Raw genomic sequence first — 24,694 nt, 5'->3', positions numbered from 1 at the left:
CTTGACTTCACCATTACACTGACACACTTGAAAATACGTTAATTCTTGTTAGATTGCCCGACTATTATTTTCCTCGCTGTGTGAAAAACTGCAAAGCACAGACAACATGAGAGAGGAGAGAGGAGACGCACCTAAATCCATTGCGGGGTGAAAATTTGCCGCAAAACATTCATATCTTTCCCAGCCACTTCCGAGTGCCGGTCCCAAGCCCGGGAAAAAAGAAAGGGTTGCGTCAGGAAGGGCATCCGGCGTAAAACCAGCAGGGTGCCGGGGGAAATTGGGCTACTGGTGGTAGAAAGAGAAGAGGGGGGAAACATGTCCGGAGGAGGAGGCAGAAGAGGATGAGGAGGAGTGTGGATGTGAGGGTTGGAACGTTGAACGTTGGCACCATGTCTGGCAAAGGGGGAGAAATAGTTGATATGATGGAGAGAAGAAAAATAGATATACTGTGTGTGCAGGAGACCAGGTGGAAGGGGAGTAAGGCCAGATGCATGGGGGGAGGGTACAAACTGTGAGGTTTCTGTCCTTGCTCTCTCACTCGTTCTGTTCCTTTAACCACCCTCGCTTTGTTTTCATTCATTTTCTGTCAATTGGTTCTATCCCCTCGTTCACACGTTTCTCCCCTTTGACGTCATCAGAGACGTCGCTGATTGGTTCTCTCACTTCCCCACGCTTTTCAATCACATTCCCCAGCTGTCACTGCTTTCTCCCCGTTGACGTCATCAGAGACGTCGCTGATTGGTTCTCTCACTTCCCCACGCTTTTCAATCAATCGATCCCTCATTATTTATACCCCGTTTTTCCCCACCCTAAGTTGTTGGATCGTCTTGTTTTGTCGCCTTGATTTGTCTCTGGATGTTTTTCCCCGTTGCTGCTGCTGCTGCCTTTTTCTCTGTGCTGTTCTCCAGGAATTCCTAGAAGCCTTCGCTTGGATACCTGCTCCCGTGGCGCGCGCTCGCCTCCACTGTTGTTCCAGTTTCCAATTACGCATCTCGTCTGGGTGAGTTATCTATTTGACTGTTCTTGACCTATTCCGTTTTTCGTGTGTAGACTTACACTGAAGACTACCACCTTTTTGTCAAACAGTCACTCACCCAGCCATTATCTATTTTTGCTTATTCCTTATGGAATAATATTTTGGGATCTACCATCTCCCTCTGTGTGCTTGCTCACACCGAAGATATTATTTCACAATTGGACTGTGTGTTTACATGAAGATATTCACTGTGTGTTTACATGAAGATATTCACTGTGTGTTTACATGAAGATATTCACTGGGACTGTGTTTGGATTTAGCTCACTGTGTTGTTAACACGAAGAGTTTCACTTGGGCTGTTTTTGGAATTGTGCTCTCTGTGTTGTTAACACGAAGAGATTCACTTGGGCTGTGTTTGGAACTGTGCTCACTGTGTTGTTAACACGAAGAATTGTACACCCTGTTCTCCTGCTCGTTAAAGACTGCTCTGTCACTGACTCGTTCCCTCTCTCCCTCTCTCGGTCTCGCAACAACATCTGAGAACCCACCGAGAGGATTCTGCAGAGCGGTTCAGAAGTCAACACCTGCTTCCCAAGACAACCCTCACGGGAGAAGCTGCAGAGCAGCAGAACTTTGCCCCTTGATCATTGTACCTGTCTTGTTTGACTTGCTTTCCCTGTTTCTCTTATTCCTAGTACCAAATAAACAAGCCCTTGTATTTGGCAACTCTGAATCCTACTCTCTTGTGTCGTTGCGTTTGGGGTCGGTGTCAAACCATAACATTACGATCCAACCAATGACGACCCCAGCCGACACAGAGAGAGTAGTCACCTTGGGCATCGAGGGGGTGGTAAGGCGTGCCCTACACTTCCATCGCGCTCCAGGCAATGTACCTGTTAACCGTCTCTTTGTCCCCAACTCAGTCCGGTCCCGGGTCCTCCAGTGGGGCCATACCAGCCGGTTCGCCTGCCACCCAGGCGTTCATCGCACGTTCTCCTTCCTGGCTCGTCGATTCTGGTGGCCCACCATGAGGAACGACGTCAAGGGGTTCGTACTGGCCTGCGCAGTCTGCGCCCGCAAGAGAGTCAGCACAGCAGCGGCAGTCCAGTTAGAGTCAGCCAAGGAACACGCCCTACAGCTGGATGCGGCTGCAGCTGCTGTACAGGGACTCCGAGAGCAGGTCCTGCTTATTCAAGGTTCAATGGCCGCTTTGGCGGGACAACAGTCCGACATTCTCGCTCAGCTTCACTCGCTGGGCGACACCGTTAATGCCTTTCACCTCTCACACCCTTCAGGAACATTCCCCGCAGCCCCAGCAGATCTCGCATCTCGGGAACCCCTTCTCTCCGTCCCACGGCTGTTCGACGGTAATCCCGAGGAGTGTGCCACATTCATCATGCAATGTGAGTTGGTTTTCCGTCATCAACCAAGCCGTTTTTCTGCTCGTGGGTCCCAAGTGGCTTATATAACCAACCTACTTTCAGGCCATGCTGCCCAGTGGGTCACTTCCTCCTGGGCAATGGAGGCAGATTTTTTGTTCTCCTACCCAGACTTCGTGGCGGAGCTCCGCAGAGTGTTCCACCATCCAGCCCGAGGTCTGGACCCTGGAGCCCGGTTGGGGACCTTCCGACAGGGGAGCGGCAGGGTGACGGACTATGTCATGGAGTTTCGACTGGCGGCGGTGGAGAGTGGATGGAACGAACCTGCTCTTCGCCTAACCTTCATGAGAGGGCTCTGTGACGCAGTCAGGGACCAGCTCGCGACCCAGGAGGAACCTGATTCCCTCGAGGACCTGTTCAGCCTCGCCATCCGCGTCGATGGACGCCTCCAGGAGAGAAGACGTGAGAGAACCCGACGGGGACCCCCAGACGCACCCCCAGAGGACCACGACCTCGAGGAGGATTTCGGTACCCCAGACGTACCCCCCGAGGACCATGACCTCGAGGAGGTTTTCTTTACCCCAGACGTACCCCCCGAGGACCACGACCTCGAGGAGGTTTTCTTTACCCCAGACGTACCCCCCGAGTACTACGACCCCGAGGGGGTTTTCAGGGAGTCCAGGGCTCAGGTCTTTCCGCCTCGCCGGCCTTACGACTGTGCCATCGACCGCCGCTCAGGGGCTCCCTTTCCCAGCGGCCGCCTCTACAGTGCTGTCCGTCCTGCCCCCTCCGTGACTGGTGGGTTTGTTCCCTCCCGAGCCGTGACCAAGGAGGAACCCATGCAGCTGGGACGCAACCGCCTTAGCCCGGCCGAACGGGAGTCCAGGCTCTTCTCCGGCCGTTGCCTCTACTGTGGCCAGGGTGGACACCGTGTCTCCAATTGCCGTGCCCGGCCAAGAGGACCAGGCTCGCCAAGACCCCGGGAGATCCTGGTGAGCCGTCTTTCCTGTCCCCCGCCCCGGAGGCCCGCTGGTGAGTCGCCTCCGGACCTCTCGTCCATACCCACCCGTGCACCACCCAACCGTCTGGCGGACGTCACCCTAGCCTGGGCGGACCAGCGGGCGACGGTGGGTGCACTCATGGACTCTGGTGCTGAGGGGAGTTTCATGGACGTTGGGTTTGCCACCCGGGCCGGCATTCCGCTTGAGGACCTCGAGAGGCCCTTGGAGGTCTTCGCAATGGATCATCGCCGCCTGGCTGACGTCACTCAACGCACCTGTCCAGTCCTTCTCACCGTTGCTGGTGACCACGTTGAGAGGCTCCAGTTTTTCGTCACCAGCTCTCCTCTTGTCCCTGTGGTCCTGGGCAGGCCCTGGCTCGCGCTGCACGAGCCCCACATCGCCTGGTCCTCCGGTGCCATCAAGGGATGGAGCCCCTCCTGTCGTGCCCGGTGTCTTCGGGTGCCGTCCAGCCCCCTCACCGGGTCCCGGTCCTCGTCTCCGGCGTCCCTCGCCGGTTCTCTGTCCCTGTGCCCGGCCTCCGCTGTCGGGTCCCAGTCCCCGTCTCCGGCCTCCCTTGCCGGTCCTCTGTCCACGTCTCCGGTCCCCCTCTCCGGGCCTCTGTCTTTGTCCCCCTCTCCAGTGCCCCTGATCGCCGGCTTCCTTGGGTCCCGTCCGGGCAGGCCGGGGCCGTGTGGGTCGCCGGGTGCTGTAAGGTTTGGCTCTTTCCCCACCACGGGCTTCTTGAAGTACTGTGATGATTGGTCCGCTGCCCCAGACATCTGAGCGCGCCTGTCGTGGTGCCGACCGGCGCCGGGTTCCTGCGCCGACTTACCGCCCTGGGCAGAGGGTGTGGCTCTCCGCAAGGGACCTCCCGCTACGGTCCTCGGCCAGGAGGCTCAAACCCCGTTTCGTCGGACCTTTCGAGGTCCTGAGGGTACTCAGTCCGGCGGCCCTGCGCCTGAAGCTTCCTGCATCCATGCACATCCACCCCGTGTTCCGTGTCTCCCGGGTTAAGCCCGTCTCCCTCAGTCCCCTTTTTGCCTCCAGCTCCTGATCCGCCGCCTCCCGTGTTGGTGGATGATCACTGACTTCCATCGAGCCCATCCTGACGGGCCGGGTCGGCCTGGTCGCCAGGTGGCTCCCGTGGAGGGGGGGGTACTGTGAGGTTTCTGTCCTTGCTCTCTCACTCGTTCTGTTCCTTTAACCACCCTCGCTTTGTTTTCATTCATTTTCTGTCAATTGGTTCTATCCCCTCGTTCACACGTTTCTCCCCTTTGACGTCATCAGAGACGTCGCTGATTGGTTCTCTCACTTCCCCACGCTTTTCAATCACATTCCCCAGCTGTCACTGCTTTCTCCCCGTTGACGTCATCAGAGACGTCGCTGATTGGTTCTCTCACTTCCCCACGCTTTTCAATCAATCGATCCCTCATTATTTATACCCCGTTTTTCCCCACCCTAAGTTGTTGGATCGTCTTGTTTTGTCGCCTTGATTTGTCTCTGGATGTTTTTCCCCGTTGCTGCTGCTGCTGCCTTTTTCTCTGTGCTGTTCTCCAGGAATTCCTAGAAGCCTTCGCTTGGATACCTGCTCCCGTGGCGCGCGCTCGCCTCCACTGTTGTTCCAGTTTCCAATTACGCATCTCGTCTGGGTGAGTTATCTATTTGACTGTTCTTGACCTATTCCGTTTTTCGTGTGTAGACTTACACTGAAGACTACCACCTTTTTGTCAAACAGTCACTCACCCAGCCATTATCTATTTTTGCTTATTCCTTATGGAATAATATTTTGGGATCTACCATCTCCCTCTGTGTGCTTGCTCACACCGAAGATATTATTTCACAATTGGACTGTGTGTTTACATGAAGATATTCACTGTGTTGTTAACACAAAGAGTTTCACTTGGGCTGTTTTTGGAATTGTGCTCTCTGTGTTGTTAACACGAAGAGATTCACTTGGGCTGTGTTTGGAACTGTGCTCACTGTGTTGTTAACACGAAGAATTGTACACCCTGTTCTCCTGCTCGTTAAAGACTGCTCTGTCACTGACTCGTTCCCTCTCTCCCTCTCTCGGTCTCGCAACAACATCTGAGAACCCACCGAGAGGATTCTGCAGAGCGGTTCAGAAGTCAACACCTGCTTCCCAAGACAACCCTCACGGGAGAAGCTGCAGAGCAGCAGAACTTTGCCCCTTGATCATTGTACCTGTCTTGTTTGACTTGCTTTCCCTGTTTCTCTTATTCCTAGTACCAAATAAACAAGCCCTTGTATTTGGCAACTCTGAATCCTACTCTCTTGTGTCGTTGCGTTTGGGGTCGGTGTCAAACCATAACACAAACTGCTCTACTATGGGGTGGATGGGAGAAGAAATGGGGTAGGGGTTATCCTACCAGTGCCAGGATACCATGCCAGTAGCGTGGTAGAGGTGAGGAGAGTATCAGACAGAGTGATGGCTCTGAAGCTAGTGAGGGAAGGGCTAATGCTGATGCGAGATGGAAGAGAAGGAAGAATTCTGGAGCATGTTAGATGAAGTGGTGGAGAGAGAGTGTGCCTGTGGGGGAGAGAGTGGTGATTGGAGCGGACTTCAACGGGCACGTAGGGGAGGGAAACAAAGGGGATGAGGAGGTGATGGGCAGGTACGGCGCCAAAGAGAGAAATGCGGAAGGGCAGATGGTGGTAGACTTTGCAAAAAGGATGGGTATGGCGGTAGTGAACACATACTTCAGGAAGAGAGAGGAGCACAAGATTACATATAAAAGCGGGGGAAGGTGCACACAGGTGGACTATGTCCTATGCAGAAGGGGTAATCTGAAAGAGGTCAGGGACTGCAAGGTGATCGCAGGTGAGAGTGTAGCTAGGCAGCACCGCATGGTGGCCTGTAGGATGACTGTGGAGGCCAAGAGGAAGAAAGCCAAGGGAGAGAAGGTAGAGCCAAAGATTAAATGGTGGCAGTTAAAGAGAGAGGAACGTTGTGTGGAGTTCAGGGAGAAGATAAGACAGGCGCCGAGTGGTAGGGAGGAGCTGCCGGTTGGTTGGGCAGCCACAGCAGATGGGGTGAGGGAGACCGCTAAAATGGTATTTGGCGTGTCTTCAGGACGAAGGAAGGAAGATAAGGAGACCTGGTGGTGGACTGAGGAAGTGCAGGAAAGTATACAGAGGAAGAGGTTGGCAAAGAAGCAGTGGGACAGACTGAGGGATGAAGAGAGTAGACAGGCATACATGGAGAGACGGCGGGAGGCGAAGAGAGAGATGGCAAAGGCGAAGGAAAGAGCATTCAGCAAGCTGTATGAGAGGTTGGACACCAAGGAAGGAGAAAAGGACCTATATAGGCTGGCTAGGCAGAGGAACCAGGCAGGGAAGGATATACAGCAGGTCAGAGTGATAAAGGATAAGGAGGGCAAGGTGCTGACCAGCGAGGACAGTGTGGTGAGAAGGTGGAAGGAGTACTTTGAAGAGCTGATGAATGAGGAAAATGAGAGAGAGAGGAGGATGGACAGTGTGGAGGCAGTGAACCAGGAAGTAAGGAGGAAGTGAGGGCAGCTTTGAAGAGGATGAAGAGTGGGAAGGCGGTAGGCCCAGATGACATACCAGCGGAGGCCTGGAGATGCCTAGGCGAGATGGCAGTGGTTTTTCTAACAAGATTGTTCAACAACATCTTGGAAAACGAGAAAATGCCAGAGGAGTGGAGGCAAAGTGTGCTAGTGCCGATTTTTAAGAATAAGGGAGACGCACAGAGTTGCAGCAACTACAGGGGAATAAAGCTGATCAGCCACAGCATGAAGCTATGGGAAAGGATAGTGGAGGCTAGGTTAAGAGGAGAGGTGACGATTAGTGAGCAGCAGTATGGGTTCATGCCAGGGAAAAGCACGACAGACGCATTGTTCGCCCTTAGAATGTTAATGGAGAAGTATAGAGAAGGCCAGAAGGAGCTGCATTGCGTCTTTGTAGACCTAGAGAAGCCGTATGACAGGGTACCAAGAGAGGAGGTGTGGTACTGTATAAGAAAGTCAGGAGTAGCTGAAAAGTTTGTGAGGGTAGTACAGGACATGTATGAGGGCAGTGCGACTGTGGTGAGGTGTGCAGTGGGAGTGACGGAAGGGTTCAAGGTCGGGGTAGGATTGCACCAAGGGTCGGCCCTCAGTCCTTTCTTATTTGCAGTAGTGATGGACAGGCTGAAAGACGAGGTCAGGCAGGAGTCCCCGTGGACCATGACATCGCAATCTGTAGTGAGAGCAGGGAGCAGGTGGAAGAGAACCTGGAGAAGTGGAGGCATGCACTGGAGAGAAGGGGGATGAGGGTGAGCAGAAGCTAGACCGAGTATATGTGTGTGAATGGGAAGGAAGACGGAGGGGTGGTAATGATGCAAGGAGTAGAGGTACCAAAAGTGGTCAACAGTCCAAAGTAATGGGGACTGTGGTAGGGAGGTGAAGAAGAGAGTGCAGGCCGGGTGGTGCGGGTGGAGAAGAATGACAGGGGTGATCTGCGATAGGTACCAGCAAGAGTAAAGGGAAAGGTCTACAGCACGGTAGTGAGACCAGCTATGCTGTATGGTCTAGAAACAGTGGCGCTGACCAACAAGCAGGTGGCGGAGCTGGAGGTGGCAGAGATGAAGATGTTAAGGTTCTCTCTGGGAGTAACAAGGTTGGACAAAATCGAAAATGTCTACATCAGAGGAATGGCCCATGTTGAGCAGTTCGGGCAGAAAGTGAGAGAAGCAAGACTGAGATGGTTTGGACATGTGCGGAGGAGGAGGGAGGTGGGGTACATCGGGAGGAGGATGCTGGAGATGGAGCTGCCAGGAAAGAGGAGGAGGGGAAGGCCCAAGAGGAGGTTTATGGACACAGTGAAGGAGGACATGCAGGCAGTGGGAGTGACGGAGGACGACGCAGATGACAGAAACAGATGGAAACGGATGATCCGCTGTGGCGACCCCTGATGGGAAAAGCCGAAAGAAAAAGAAGAAGAAGACAGTCAACTGGAATATGTTAGTTGTTTACATGACAAACCAATTACATAATCCAACATAATGACCAGGCCATGTGAGCGGAGCGGGCGGTTTTGACGTGAGCGACTGAGTGAGTTTTAAAATGGGTCGGCGCGACGTCCGGAGCGAGAGTTCTCCTCCGCTCCAATCCGCTCCGGGCCGCTCACAGTGGTTTAACACTGATGTAATATACATGTAGTACAATGCCAAAACAACAGGTGGCGATGTACAAACATGAAGGCCATTTTCAACCAATGAGAAGGGTGAACCGTCACTCACATCCTGTTAGACAAAAGTATATGCCGCCATTGTTGTTGTCGTTAGCTTACATGCTAACGTGAATGGCCGCGACCATAGCATTGTGGCTAGGCTAGCTATCATCGCTTAGTAGAGCTAGTGAATGGATAAACAACGTTATTTAACACTTTAACTGCCGGGAACGTGTTTAGGCGTCTTTCCTAGCCATGCTCAAGTTGCCGAGGACGCCGTAACTCGTCTTTGATATCAATATTTCAAAAATCTGTGATCGAAATCATATTTCCCCTCCGGAGCCTTGACACACAGTGCTGGTCTCCTCTCAACCCTCTAGCGGTTCAAGAGCGCCATCTGGTGGCCGATCGGCAGATCGAAACCGGATATCAACCTTTGAACCGGCAGGACTCAATCCATATGGGGTCCGGGCACTCGCTAATGTTAGAGAGACTCAGTCTTCACACAGTGAACATCGATCGGTGGAAATAACTCGAAAAAACAACATGATTTGGACGTATATACTATTATACAACCTGGAAATAGATCGGGCATTTCAACATCCCATTCTGTTTACTCCACGCTGATCGCCCAACGGCCCGAGGAGACTGGGGTGAGTTTTAGCGTGTACTGTAGTATTACCGTGTTCGATATAAACTGCTATGATGAACATATGACCCACATTAGATGAATGGTATAACGTTGCCCACGGAATTATAAATGCCCCCTCGCCCATCCGGTCAACATCAGATGACGTGTAGTAAATTCTAGAAGTACGTCCAGTTGAAATTTTTGATCTCGCACAGATTCCTACGAAACTGTATTTGATCATCAATATAATGCATTTGGGGCTATAAATCACGTTCTGGAGAAAGCTGCAGAAAGAGATGAAAACATACTTATACTTTAGACCATATTTTAGTATGAATATGTGAATGAAAAAGTTTAACGTTGCTACACCATGAACAATACATATAGGACATTGAATGGGCCCTAATAATGGCAATAGAATTAAAAAAGTTATAGCCCTGCAAAGAAGGGGAACTTCTCCATGTTAAATAGAGCTGGCAAGGGATGGTATATCATGAATTTAACCTTGGGCAATCAAAGTGTTAAAATTGCAGAATGGGGGGGGGGGGGCAGGTGGCGCACAGAGATTATGTTCGTCACCAACACCGGGAGACACTGGATTCGCCCTGGTCGAATCCAGCTCCCGGCGTTGCTATCAGCTTGGCTGGCCTCTCACACTGATACAATTGGCTGTATCAGGGGGTGGGAAAGCTGATGGGTGGGTCCTGGGCGTTGTGGACAGCGACCCCTACAGTTCGGTCGGGGCGCCTGCTCAGCAAGGGTAGGAACTAGGGAGAGATAGTGTGGCCTCCCACACGCTACACTCTCCCCGGTGAGAACCTGCGCGGCCAGGTTGCGTGTAACTGTTCCGCAACAGTAAGTGACTTCCGGGGTAGGCCTGATTGGCCCCGACAGGCACGTGACGCGCAACTTTCTCTGCCGCGCGGCACGCTCCGCGGAGCCGAGCGGCAGAGCTTACAGAATTACGTAACCGTCCAAATACGCCATGACTCATTCGGCGCTATAGCTCACCTGGCAGAGCAGCGGTCCTGCGATCCTGCGGTCCGTTGTTGGTGAGTTCGAATCCCATCAAATCTTTTTTTTTTAACGTGATTTTTTTTTTAACGTGTATTCTTTCGCCGGTTAAGGTTAGGCATGGTTAAGGTTAAGGTTAAGGTTAGGCATTGTTTCGGAGTTGGTTAAGGTTAGAACGGTTAAGTTTAGGCGCTGTTAAGGAGCTGGTTAAGGTTAGAGTTTGTCTTAGAGAATGGCAATATTCTTTCTATGGTTAAGGTTAGGCATGGTTAAGGTTAAGGTTAAGGTTAGGCATTGTTTCGGAGTTGGTTAAGGTTAGAACGGTTAAGTTTAGGCGCTGTTAAGGAGCTGGTTAAGGTTAGAGTTTGTGTTAGAGAATGGCAATAGACAGCCTATTTCCGCGCGACAGCTCTCAGCAGCCTCGTTGCGCGTCCTGAGTTTGCCGCGTCACGTGCCTGTCGGGGCCAATCAGGCCTACCCCGGAAGTCACTTACTGTTGCGGAACAGGTACACGCGGCCAGGTTGGCCTGCCCCAGGCTGCACATGCGTCGGAGGAAAGCATGTGACAGTCTCCGGTCTCCCGGACCAACAGTAGGGGAAAGTACGCAACAACCAGGAAGGGTGGGATGGGAGAAAAATCGGGAAAAAGGAGGGGAAGAAATATATATAAAATAAAAAAAACATTGCAGAATGGGTACAATTACAATACGGCTCAATACAAACAATTGTTAACACTTTGAGTGCCACGCCGGGTTTTCCTTTTTACCCCCTTGATGCCACGGTCCACTTCAATGTTAACGTTAATATCGCCTAATCTATGTTTTAAATTATGTGTCTAATCTGCCCGTCGCTTATCAAAGACTACTTTTCCAGTCAGTGCTGTCAAGGCAGATTGGTTTTTTATCGCTTCATTTCCGTTTCAGAGCATTTAGAAAAGCACCCGTTTTGAGATAAAAAAAAAAAAACAGTTCATTCTGGACCATTCTATGATAATCGTCTTTTACTGGAATATTCCAGAACGTTGATATTCGTCGGCCTATTTATGAATCGTTTTCAAATAAACGCTAGATGATCAATATTATACGTGCACGCAAGCACATTCGGGCCGCGCACGGATAATCGCCGCGTTCATTTCCTCTTCGACTTTTACAGTGAAACCAAAAGAGCCCATTTCACAAAACAGCCTATATCTTCATCAAAATTTTTCTGATTATCCTAACACTGATAACATAGATTCCTTACCTGACATCAGATGGTATCCAACTGGTATATTCCAATTCCTGATCACCATTCGAAAAAATCGATAAGTGTATGGATCCAACGTGATACAGTAGTACACATGATCCGCGGGGATGAGAGGCTCCAGAATGAACTGTGGTAACCCCGGCTGGATCAGTGGACTGGAAAATGTGGAGTACCGGATTTTTTCCCCCATCCATTTTCATTGAGTCCATTCCAAAATCCCGTATGTCATCTGGGAGACGATAGGGGGCGCTTTTTTCCACATATGATCGCCGGCGCCGCTCGGGTATACTCGGGTAGGCTCGCGTGATGCAATATGATTTCAGATCGCTAAAAAAAAAAAAATAATCCGAGAAATCTCGTGAGTGGCTTTCAACCACATATTAACACTTTGATCGCCATGGTTAAATTCATAATTTACCATCCCTCGCCATCTCTATTTGTCTATGGAGAAGTTCCCCTTCTTTGCAGGGCTATAACTTTTTAAATTGTATTGCTAAATTGACATTATCATGACCTTTCTGGAAATAAGGGGCCCCTTTAACCTTGGCCTAAAAAGCCTCTCAATGTAAAAAGAAAACTGACTTAGGCTACGTTTAGACGGAGAGAGTCTGAACAGAAACCGCAAAAGTCGTCTTGCGGTCTCACTTTTAATTTTGCGTTTAGACTAGTGTTTTGGGATGGAATTCTCCGTGCAGACGAGGCTGTAACGACTCGAGACGACTGAGCCCCGCTGTCACACGATTGGCGCATATGTCACATGACGTGCTGTGAAGACCCACCCTACTCTGCCTCTGATTCGCAGACTGTGGGTGGGGAATGTGATTGGACCAAAGCAGAGTCACTCACAGACAGTGGGTCCAGTCATTATAGTTGTGATAGCCTCGGGACAGATTTTTGTGTATTTAAAAGTACTGCCAATGTAGCCTTCAGGTGATCACCATGGATAGAATCAGACATGCTTTGTTTACGCTTCTAGGCTACTGGCGCATGCCTGTGACGTAAGCAGTACGCGCGACGAGAGCCTTGACAACCCTTTCGTCATCGTTTTATGCGGTTTGACAGTTTAGATGAGAGCGCAAAGGTTTATCGTTTCTAGGAATTCCACCCTGGAAGGTGGTCTCACATTTTTGCGGTTTCACCCCGTAAAAACGCCGTTTCTGTATAAACGAAAGGCACATCCGAAAAAATATTTTTGCGGATTCACCTGCTAGCGTTTCCGTCTAAACAGGGCCTTAGAATGCTCTGATTATCCCAAGACTGGTCAGGAAGATTCCTTGCCTAGGATCGGATGTTCTGCGAGAGGGTTTTTCCGATTCGTGATCGCCACTCCAAGTATCGATCGCGTTTATTGATCCAACGCTGGGTGGTCGAAGGACATATTCCACGCGTTTCTAATTAAAAAATATATATAATACCCTGTTCTAACCCAGGCATTGGGGTTGGTTTAAATTTTTAATGAACTCAAATGATCAACAGCTGGTGTGTCACAGCCGGATACACACATGTACAGCTCTAGTCGGACTCTGTTTGATGTAAAAGACAAATTGATGTAATAAAAATGCCCCTGTATAAACCTGGGTGGTGGGATAACAATTAATTCATTTGAATATAAAAATACCCTGTTCTAACCTAGGCATTGGGGTGATTCATTAATTAACTTGGATGAGGCACAACCAGGCTACACCCATGTAAAACTCTAGTCAGACCCCGTTTGACGTAAAGAAACAAGTAAAAAAAAAAGTCAAATTGATGGAATAAAAATGCCATTGTATAAGTAATTAAAAAATATATAAATACCCTGTTCTAACCCAGGCATTGGGGTTAGTTTTAATTTTTTAATTAACTCAAATGATCAACAGCTGGTGTGTCACAGCCGGATACACACATGTAAAGCTCTAGTCAGACTCTGTTTGATGTAAAAGACAAATTGATAAAAATGCCCCTGTATAAACCTGGGTGGTGGGATAACAATTAATTCATTTTAATATAAAAATCCTGTTCTAATTTAGGCAATTAGGAAATTAAATAAAGGGTCGACAGCTGGTGTGGGAAAGTGCGGTCAGCTGTCAATCAAGTGGGACCACGCCCCTCAACAAGGGGAGACCAATTAGAAGAGGGCCAGTCCCTCCCTCCTTATAAAAGGGAGACGCAGTTATTTGTCTAGGCCGTACTTTTCCGGTTCTAGGCACTTCGCGCCAGAGCGCTCAACCTCAGAGGTAATGATATTGATTAACGTGTAGCACTTTGTGGATTCATATGTTGTAAATATTCAGATACAAATTCTATGTTAGTAATTGAGTAATTTTGACTCAGTATTGTTGTTACCAATGTTTTGGGTAAATTCTATGCACAATTGGATGTTTTGGTCGGTGAAATTCGCCGTCAAATACAGTTAGTCATTCATGGTTCTTTGTCGACAGATTTGACTGTCAGGACTGGAAACGAATGTAATGCCGTTCTTTTGTGGTACTTTTGCCATTCATTGTGTGCAGGTATGTGTATTCTAAATTGTTTCTTTCATGTTTATGTATTCACTTCATACACTTTGTACATTTATATTCAATGCCATTCACGCTCAGGCTAACAGGTTTTGTAGCTGTGGCCATTATATGGTTTCATAATTTATGTTATTTCAGTTTGTAAGTCTAGTGTAATATTTGAGAATGTATTTATGTTGCATTTCTTTTCTTTATTATTTAATTTGCTACAATTTATAGTATATAAATTTTGACGTCTGGTTATATATGGTGTCCCGTTGGCCGTTAGGCTGCTGTCGCGTTTTACTTTTGGGGACTGATTACGGCACCTGCGGGCAAGCGGCAGGGATGGTCGGAGTTGTACAGGTTCTACCACTATCAAGACTGTTGCCAAGAACAGAAGAATAAAACCATTTTATGTAGCATGCAGCCAACTAGGTTTACAAAAATGTAAATGTTTGTTTGTATTTTGCTTTGCTGACGTGTTGTTTTTCATACTGTGTATATTATTGTTTGCGTTGACCTAACGTGACTTATGTTTTCTGTTTTAGTGTGAATGGGAGAAAGGATTTCTGACTCCACATTTTACGTCTCACCCATGCAGCCGGGTCTACCAGAGTTCATTCTTGAGCCTCTGAGCCGCGCGGATTATGTGTCCTACTGTATTCACGGTTGATCAATACAATTAGGCCTACCACGATAACACATTTTGCTGGGCGATTAATTGCCCCCGAAAATATCGCGATAAGCGATATTATTGCGACCGGTTAGAGAATTCTTTTTTTGAGAAATTTATTTCCCAAAACTTTTATTTTGAAGCCCACCGCTCCGTCTTTTCCGGTGTTTTAGACTTTTATTTTGAAGCCCACCGACCGGACCGGAAGTATTGTTGTGATTATCAGGTACTTTTTTAGTCCCTGCTCTGTCGTGGTTCCAAGCGAGTAGAAGTGAGATGCATGCATCTTATTGGTAGAAGTGGTACCAGAAAAGTCACGTGAAACACTGCAGACCACTGATTGGTCAGAATAGAGACGCGTCACTCGTTGGAGAGTCTGAGGGAGTCTGAACGAAAACAGAACGCCGCCATCTTTAATGTCTCGCATAGGATTTCATAATCATTATGTTTGCAGCAGGCACAAGTGCAATAAACAAAGGATACAGTCACTGTGTATTCTGCCTCATTTATTGATTAAACAAAACCGACATCAACACAATTTGCCACCGAGCGGAGAGTTTAGTCTCGCAAAAAGATTGCTGACTTGTTAAGGCTTGTTGTTAGGTTAGGTGCTAATGTTGTGCTAGCGTTTTAGCATGGCTATCGTACATAGCGTGATCAATATAACTCGCTATTGATTGTTTGTATGAGTAACGTTAATGCTAGTAGAATAGACACAATGAGGGGTAACGTTAGCCCCACGGAGCTCCTGTGCTGTGCTCTGTAGTAAAGCCAGCGGCCCGCCTCCCAACACGGACAGTGACTGACAAGGGGCACTGGTTCCGCCTCAAACAAACACGCAAATAGCAATTAATCGCGCCCGTCAAAATCATTGCATTCATTTAAATTATCGCGGCAATTAATCGATTTATTGCTTATCGCGGCAGGCCTACTTGCCTATATTACTACCTACTATACTAATATTTCTCTACTACTCTGCACTCAACACTGCAGCACCCACGTTTCAACACTGTTTGATGAACATTGTTACTCAGCTGATAGAGTTGTACCCTTCCTTCCTGCTGACTTGTCGTACAGAACTTGTAAGTCGCTTTGGATAAAAGTGTTTCAGCTAAATGACTAAATGACTAAATGTAAATGTAGTTGTAGTTGTGGTAGTAGTAGTAATAGTAGCAGTAGCAGTAGTAGCTAACAGTCTGTATGGCAGTGAGTGGTCTATTTATACAGCTATTATAGTAATTGTTATAATAATAATAATAATAATAATAATAATAATAATACATATTATTCTTGCTATGACAATGCTAGGTTCTGTATTATATCATATTATTGGTAAGTTCTGTTTTATAATAACTATTATTTCATATTATTGGTAAGTTCTGTATTAATAGTAAGTATTATTTCATATTATTGGTAAGTTCTGTATTAATAGTAAGTATTATTTCATATTATTAGTAAGTTCTGTATTAATAGTAAGTATTATTTCACATTATTAGTAGGTTCTGTATTATAATCAGTATCGTGTCCTGTGATTGGCAGGCTCTGTATTATAATCAGTATCGTGTGCTGTGATTGGCAGGCTCTGTATTATAATCAGTATCGTGTGCTGTGATTGGCAGGCTCTGTATTATAATCAGTATCGTGTCCTGTGATTGGCAGGCTCTGTATTATAATCAGTATCGTGTCCTGTGATTGGCAGGTCCTGGCCAACGCGGCCGTGTCGGAGATCAGTGCGCTGGTGGACGGTGGCTTCACGAGTCTCCGTCTGGAGGTGTCGCGGTGCCACAGAGAGAACCTGGCGCTCAGGAGCAAACTACGCCTGCAGGAGCTTCAAACTAGCAACCGCCTCTCCAAGACGGCCTTGTCCACCCGCCCCCTAGTGGCCAACTGTAGCAGGAGAGGTAACTAAACGCTAAACAATAGCATGAACATAACAAGTCACTTATAAACATATAAATAAATAAAATGGTTCAATGCCTGAACTGTTGTTTTGATGCTGAACTGAACTGTTGTTTTGATGCTGAACTGAACTGTTGTTTTGACGCTGAACTGAACTGTTGTTTTGATGCTGAACTGAACTGTTGTTTTGACGCTGAACTGAACTGTTGTTTTGATGCTGAACTGAACTGTTTTGATGCTGAACTGAACTGTTGTTTTGATGCTGAACTGAACTGTTGTTTTGATGCTGAACTGAACTGTTGTTTTGACGCTGAACTGAACTGTTGTTTTGATGCTGAACTGAACTGTTGTTTTGACGCTGAACTGAACTGTTGTTTTGATGCTGAACTGAACTGTTGTTTTGATGCTGAACTGAACTGTTGTTTTGACGCTGAACTGTTGTTTTGACGCTGAACTGTTGTTTTGATGCTGAACTGAACTGTTGTTTTGACGCTGAACTGAACTGTTGTTTTGACGCTGAACTGAACTGTTGTTTTGATGCTGAACTGAACTGTTGTTTTGATGCTGAACTGAACTGCTGTTTTGACGCTGAACTGAACTGTTGTTTTGATGCTGAACTGAACTGTTGTTTTGACGCTGAACTGTTGTTTTGATGCTGAACTGAACTGTTGTTTTGATGCTGAACTGAACTGTTGTTTTGACGCTGAACTGTTGTTTTGATGCTGAACTGAACTGTTGTTTTGATGCTGAACTGAACTGTTTTGACGCTGAACTGAACTGTTTTGATGCTGAACTGAACTGCTGTTTTGACGCTGAACTGAACTGTTGTTTTGATGCTGAACTGAACTGCTGTTTTGATGCTGAACTGAACTGTTGTTTTGATGCTGAACTGCTGTTTTGACGCTGAACTGAACTGTTGTTTTGACGCTGAACTGTTGTTTTGACGCTGAACTGTTGTTTTGACGCTGAACTGAACTGTTGTTTTGATGCTGAACTGAACTGCTGTTTTGACGTGTTTCTCGTGGCTAGAGCTGCAACGATGAGTCAACGTCGACCAGGACATTTAATTTGAATATTCATGACCGACGCATCGTATCGTCTTTGCTGTGGAAATGGCAGACATTCAAAGTTATAACATGCGCAACATGTCATCTAACTAGTGCGCAATGAATGACGATCTATCTCTCTCTCTCTCTCTCTAACAGATCACATCAGAGAACGGACTCCCAGAGCTGCAGAACAGACGACTGTCTCTCTCTAACAGATCACATCAGAGAACGGACTCCCAGAGCTGCAGAACAGACGACTGTCTCCCTTTACACAGCTGTCAGTACTGCTCAGAGAACGGACTCCCAGAGCTGCAGAACAGACGACTGTCTCCCTTTACACAGCTGTCAGTACTGCTCAGAGAACGGACTCCCAGAGCTGCAGAACAGACGACTGTCTCCCTTTACACAGCTGTCAGTACTGCTCAGAGAACGGACTCCCAGAGCTGCAGAACAGACGACTGTCTCCCTTTACACAGCTGTCAGTACTGCTCAGAGAACGGACTCCCAGAGCTGCAGAACAGACGACTGTCTCCCTTTACACAGCTGTCAGTACTGCTCAGAGAACGGACTCCCAGAGCTGCAGAACAGACGACTGTCTCCCTTTACACAGCTGTCAGTACTGCTCAGAGAACGGACTCCCAGAGCTGCAGAACAGACGACTGTCTCCCTTTACACAGCTGTCAGTACTGCTCAGAGAACGGACTCCCAGAGCTGCAGAACAGACGACTGTCTCCCTTTACACAGCTGTCAGTACTGCTCTTATTTATTAATATCATGTCCCTCTTAACTGTAATAATCAGTAATAACTTTAATCAGTAATAAATTAATAATATCAGTAATAAATAGAATCTGTAATAATATCAGTAATAAATAGAATCTGTAATAATATCAGTAATAATAATCAGTAATAACTTGAATCTGTAATAATATCAGTAATAACTTGAATCTGTAATAATAATCAGTAATAACTTGAATCTGTAATAATATCAGTAATAACTTGAATCAGTAATAATATCAGTAATAACTTGAATCTGTAATAATCAGTAATAACTTGAATCTGTAATAATATCAGTAATAACTTCGCCTCGCCAATTCTTCCTTCAATTCTCCCCTCCCCTGTCTGGAACGTTGCTAGACTATGCCTCCCACTGGTCGGCTGCAGTGAGGACCAAGCCTTGCATCACGTGTCCCCTCCGGTACACGAGGAAGCAGCCGTTGCATCTTTTCACCTACAGCACGATCTCTCAGTGGCGAGGAGTAACGCGTGGGAGGCTCACGCTGCCCCCGATACTTCCTGATTCTGCTGTACAGGCGCACCAACCGACCTGTAGGAGTCGCCGTCCACAACGTCCGATCCCCACCCACCGGCTTTCCCACCCCATAATACTGCCAGTATGAACGACCAGCCAAGCCGGAAGCAACGCCGAGAGCTGGGCTCGAACCCAGCGTCTCCTGCGTTAGTGGCGAGCGCCTTGCCCACTGTGCCACTTAGCCGCCCTATATCAGTAATAACTTGAATAAGTAATAATATTATACAATTATCGATTTTTTCGAATGGTGATCAGGAATTGGAATATACCATTTGGATACCATCTGATGTCAGGTAAGGAATCTATGTTATCAGTCTTAGGATAATCAGACTCGTTTTCACGGATATATAAGTGTTTCCACTATATGTGATATGGCTGTTTCACTGTAAAAGCCATCAGGAAATAAGAGTATACTATCGATCATCTAGCGTTTATTTGAAAACTATTCATAAATAGGCCGACAAATGACAACGTTCTGGAATATTCCAGTAAAAGGCGATTATCATAGAATGGGTCGTTTTTTCCGCGAAAACGAGTGATTTTCAAAATGCTATCAAACGGAAATGAAGCGATAAAAAAACAATCTGCCTTGACAATGTTGACTGGAAAATGAGTCTACCCGGACTGGCACTGAAAGTGTTAAGAGCGTTCATTGCCATAAGAGGAACTGTTCGGCAAACAAAGTGGCACAAGGATAGAAGGAACTCGAAGGTCAACGATACATTGTTCTTCTGCAGGACGATCTGGCACCACGTAATGAATGGAAGCTGGCCAGAATCACAGACGTCTATCCAGGGTCAGATGGTAGGGTGAGAAAATTGAAATGGCTGGTGAGTGACACCACCTTTGACAAAAAAGGGAAATCTACAACTAAAAGAGTGTTCCTTGATAGACCTGTACAGAAGGTTATAACGCTACTTGAAGCAGACTAATTTAAAGTTTTGCCTTAAATGTATGTGCCAACGGCATCATTAAGAAGCTGCTGGCGGAGCTGCGAGGCCTGTCGGGGAAGAACACCATGAAGAACACGGTGATCGTGTCGCAGGAGAAGGACCTCCAGGAGACATCCGAGAGGCTGCAGGGTGTTCAGGAGGACCTGTGTCCTTCAGGCATGCATTAAAGCATTCCGTCTCCAGACGGATTTCCGTCAATTTGATTGGGGAGATCCGTCCATTTGATTCGCAGTCTGACGGAAGTATTTGCATGATTTGTAGATGCATACAGATTGAAACAAAATTGAGCCAATCAGAGGCGCCAAATATGGAAAAGGGCTTTTTTTTTCTATCGCGCCAAGCAGTCATCATCACTCAGCGACTCGAGAGACAGGTCGCCTTTTTTGCAGCCTCACGCGTCAACTGCTTGTTTACCAACGTTACATCAGGGTCCCCCATTTTCAATTCATCATAACATATATGACATACATGACATACAGATAGATAATACTGCTACATCTATACATTTATGACGTACCAGATTTACACAGTATTGTTTGTGATACAATAAGAGTCTAAAAAAGAGAGCATATACATTTGACGAAGAAACTGTACATTGGAGGAGGTTGGGTGGAGGGGGGGGGGGACTGTACATTGGAGGTGGTTGGGGAGGGAAGGGTTGGGTAGGCGGGGTGGGGGGGTAACTGTACATTGGATTATCGACGAAACCGAAACAAGTAGGCTCCCTTAAAACGCCAACGCTATTAAAAAGAAATACAGTGGAGGTTAAAATAAGAATATGACTTGGCCTGAAAAAAATTTCAGTCAGGAGATTTTTTTTTGCTTTAATCCCTGCCTTTAGGCCAACGGCATCATTAACACATTATTTTGTTGCTGACGTCATGGGGGCTGGTTTGGTGTAGTGTTGTCACGATACTGGAATTTCGACTTCGATACGATACCTTGAAAAGTATCGATACTTCGATACCATTTCGATAAATAAGCAGGCTGAATGCTCCGCGACGCTGAACTGCCTGGGCCGGTCTGTCTGTCGAAGACCGAGGGAACCGCGTCCGGCTTCAGCTGATTAGTGGTCTTCTGGACAAACATCCCACCCCCAACAACATAATCCGAGGCAATGAAGTGTTCGCTGCAGATCCTCCTTCCCTGTCCAACAGGCTGGTCGCGCCGCCTGAGTGCAGTCAGCCTGAGCCAACGTGCCAACAACTGTTTTTTTCACTGGTAGTTTGTGGAAATTAACCAACTTTCCTCTCTTTCACACGGTAAAATTCGTTTGAACAGCCAGGAGCAATACAAAAAGAACCACCGCGGTCCTGTTGATTTGTAGGCAACATTTTATTTACTGACTGACCCATTCACTATAGGCAGCTAACCAGCAGTGTATACACCAAACCAGCCCCATGACGTCAGCAACAAAATGGCCGCGCCCATGGCGAAAACAGGGAAATTATATTTGATTTTTCAGACAAATAAGCAGGATTTCACATTTTATTATAGGACCCTGTCTTACACAAGGTACACAACAAACAAACTAGGATCACATTGTTCACTGCTTCATCTCCCCTTTAAGGCGACGTTTTTTTTCAAGGTGGACCGCTTTGAAAATAAGAAATATGCATGCTCAGAGCGTTTCCAGAGCGTCTCACGACTCCCGTGGCTCCGCCACTTGCTCGATTTTGATTGGTCGGTCGAAAAAAGTGACCTTGATGAGCGGCGCTCCTCTCCAAACGTTTAACTATTTTCAACTTTATGCGCTGGGAGCAGTCAGCCTGAGCCAACGTGCCAACAACTGTTTTTTTCACTGGTAGTTTGTGGAAATTAACCAACTTTCCTCTCTTTCACACGGTAAAATTCGTTTGAACAGCCAGGAGCAATACAAAAAGAACCACCGCGGTCCTGTTGATTTGTAGGCAACATTTTATTTACTGACTGACCCATTCACTATAGGCAGCTAACCAGCAGTGTATACACCAAACCAGCCCCATGACGTCAGCAACAAAATGGCCGCGCCCATGGCGAAAACAGGGAAATTATATTTGATTTTTCAGACAAATAAGCAGGATTTCACATTTTATTATAGGACCCTGTCTTACACAAGGTACACAACAAACAAACTAGGATCACATTGTTCACTGCTTCATCTCCCCTTTAAGGCGACGTTTTTTTTCAAGGTGGACCGCTTTGAAAATAAGAAATATGCATGCTCAGAGCGTTTCCAGAGCGTCTCACGACTCCCGTGGCTCCGCCACTTGCTCGATTTTGATTGGTCGGTCGAAAAAAGTGACCTTGATGAGCGGCGCTCCTCTCCAAACGTTTAACTATTTTCAACTTTATGCGCTGGGAGCGCTCCGCCCAAAAATGCTAGCCGCAGAGAGCGCTAAAACGCGAGGCTGGGAAAAGGAGCGCGCCTGTCGCGTCTTTAGCATAGAAATGAATGTATGTCATAGATGTCTTGATGAATTGAAAAAGGGGGACCCTGATGTAAACAAGACGAAAGTCTTTCTCTGGTCTGCATCCCCTTAACAATTGTGTGTATTGAGCCGTACTGTACTGTACCCATTCTGCAATCTGTTAATAAAGTTTTCAAAAGTTTTCAATCAATCATTAATACACATTTTATAAAGTTGAATATCTCTTATCAATTCCACAGAGGACAGTGGTTCGTCGGAAATACGGTCGGGTTCGGTGACGTCGGGCTGTTGTTGGAGGTCCTTGGACTTGGACGGAACCGCCACAACGTATCTTCAGGTTTTTCTTAAGTGAGGAACAAATATGGTTCAACTTCCAAGAGGTGAGGACGATTTTAAATACAAAGAAACATTTTTAATACAGAAAAATCAATGCAGACAGCAATAAAATGGAGAAAATCAATGCAGGTGGTAATAACCCCCCCCCCCCCCCTCCAGTTCCTACAGATCCGCAGGGAAGCGGAGAGAGAAGTGATGGCGGCAAACAGAGCCAGAGCAGCCAGAGCATTCATAGCCACCGCAGCCAGAGCCAACCGCAGAGCCAACGCAGCCAGAGCCAACCGCAGAGCCAGAGCCAACCGCAGAGTAAGTCACTTGAAACCACAAGGAGGGGTCAGTATCACATGTTTGTGGGGAGGTGAATTCGCTCGCTATAAGGGGCTAGCCAGCATCGGACATGTCTAACCCTTCTCGCCCTTATCGCTCTCTCCGCCAACAACAGTTCTCTACTGCAATTAGAGAAATTCGAATCAACAATGGATTGGCCGCAGAATTCAGGTTGCAAGTGGCACAAATCGAGCAGCTGAGACGTCTCTTCGATACACGGTTATAGCAGCTGAGACGTCTCTTCGATACACGGTTAGTAACGGAACATATTCGAAATATTGTCTTTATCGTATTCTTGTATTGCCAAACTTAAATACAACTTTTAAACTAGTGTAGTATTTTCCCGAGCTAAATTGTTCTGATTTAATCAGAACCTAATATCTAATCTGCTCTACGTTGTGTTTCCAGCCTTTAAAGCCCTGGAAAATACTTTAACCAAAGACTGGGGGTCTTTGTTTGACGACCAGCGGCGCAGCAGGAGAAAATGGAGAGGAGAGGGTAGTTATTTCAAACGGAGTGGTTTATTAACTCCACAAAGTTATACAAAAATGATCTGTTTCAATTAAAAGTAAAGAAGGCTATAGTTGTGATCACGACAATATGCCGTCTGTGATCCCAACTAGGCTAATATTACAGTAGAGTTGATAAGTTGTTGATGGCTTTGTTCTCTGGCTGATGAACAAAGAAGTATATTCTCCCTCCACAATGATGTTGGTTCTGTTCCTCTGCTTCCGCCGTCGTCCGATCCTGTGTGCAGAGATGGGTGTGGTTCCTCCTCGGTGATTTGGTTTTCAGAGTTCCCTTCCTCGTCCCCACACCCCAGCTATATCCAAAAACCTAGAGCCTCTGACTGACGTCACCTATGATGACATCATCAAACTCTTTTCCTCCAATCCCAGGCCTGCTAAGTTTGGATTTGAAATAGGGGGTTGTCCTTACACAGCCAACTGAACCTTCCCTTGTTCTCCAGTCAGAGACCCAAACCATCTAACAACCCAATTTGAGGTATTCATTTCATAATACATATATTTGAATTATAATTTATCACATAAACGAGATATTATACTTGAACATATTCTGTTATCATTAAAGCCTAATTTCACTTTAAGTGAAACTAGTCTTGTTTTGCAGGAGATTTAAGTCTGTAATGTAAATTCTGCTGACTTTCAGTGAAGCTAACCGGCCTAATCATTCTTTTAGCTTACATCAATATCTTCTATACAGTTTCATTAATAATATGCTTTTATACAGTTTAGTATGCACATATTTAAGTATTTGCCAATGTAGTTTCAAACGTGACCCTCATTTCAAACTCTGTGATTCCCAGCCATAAACCTGGCGTACATTATATCATTAGATTCAAGATTATGACCTCAATAAAACAGGATTTTCTATAGTTCATATTAAATTAATCTAATCATACCAATAGTCATTTAAACATGTACTTATTATTACATAGAATGGAGACGTTTGCTCCTCCCCTGCCAGCTGCAGTAGCCCTGGGGCATAAGGTGTCAGCTTCCTGTTCCTATAATTAGTCACAGAACCCGTTTAACAACCTTTATCTATTGTTTCTTCAGCTGCCAGGGGACTATATGCAAACGACCTCCTGTGGTGCTTCCCCCGTCTGTTACAACACACACACAATCTAATCTTGTCCCCCAGGACACAAGGATTTCATGATAGTGACATGCTCCTACTAAAACACATTAGTTTGATTTGAATACCAGTTTCAGACCTTTTCTATGAGACAATGATGTTTATGATCTATGTCTATTAAAAACTAACTAAAATTATTAACAATTGTGTGCATTGAGCTG

This window comes from Notolepis coatsorum (genome assembly GCF_963971535.1).
Source record: "Notolepis coatsorum genome assembly, chromosome: 19".
Lineage (NCBI taxonomy): Eukaryota > Metazoa > Chordata > Actinopteri > Aulopiformes > Paralepididae > Notolepis > Notolepis coatsorum.
This window is presented reverse-complemented; position numbering follows the sequence as displayed.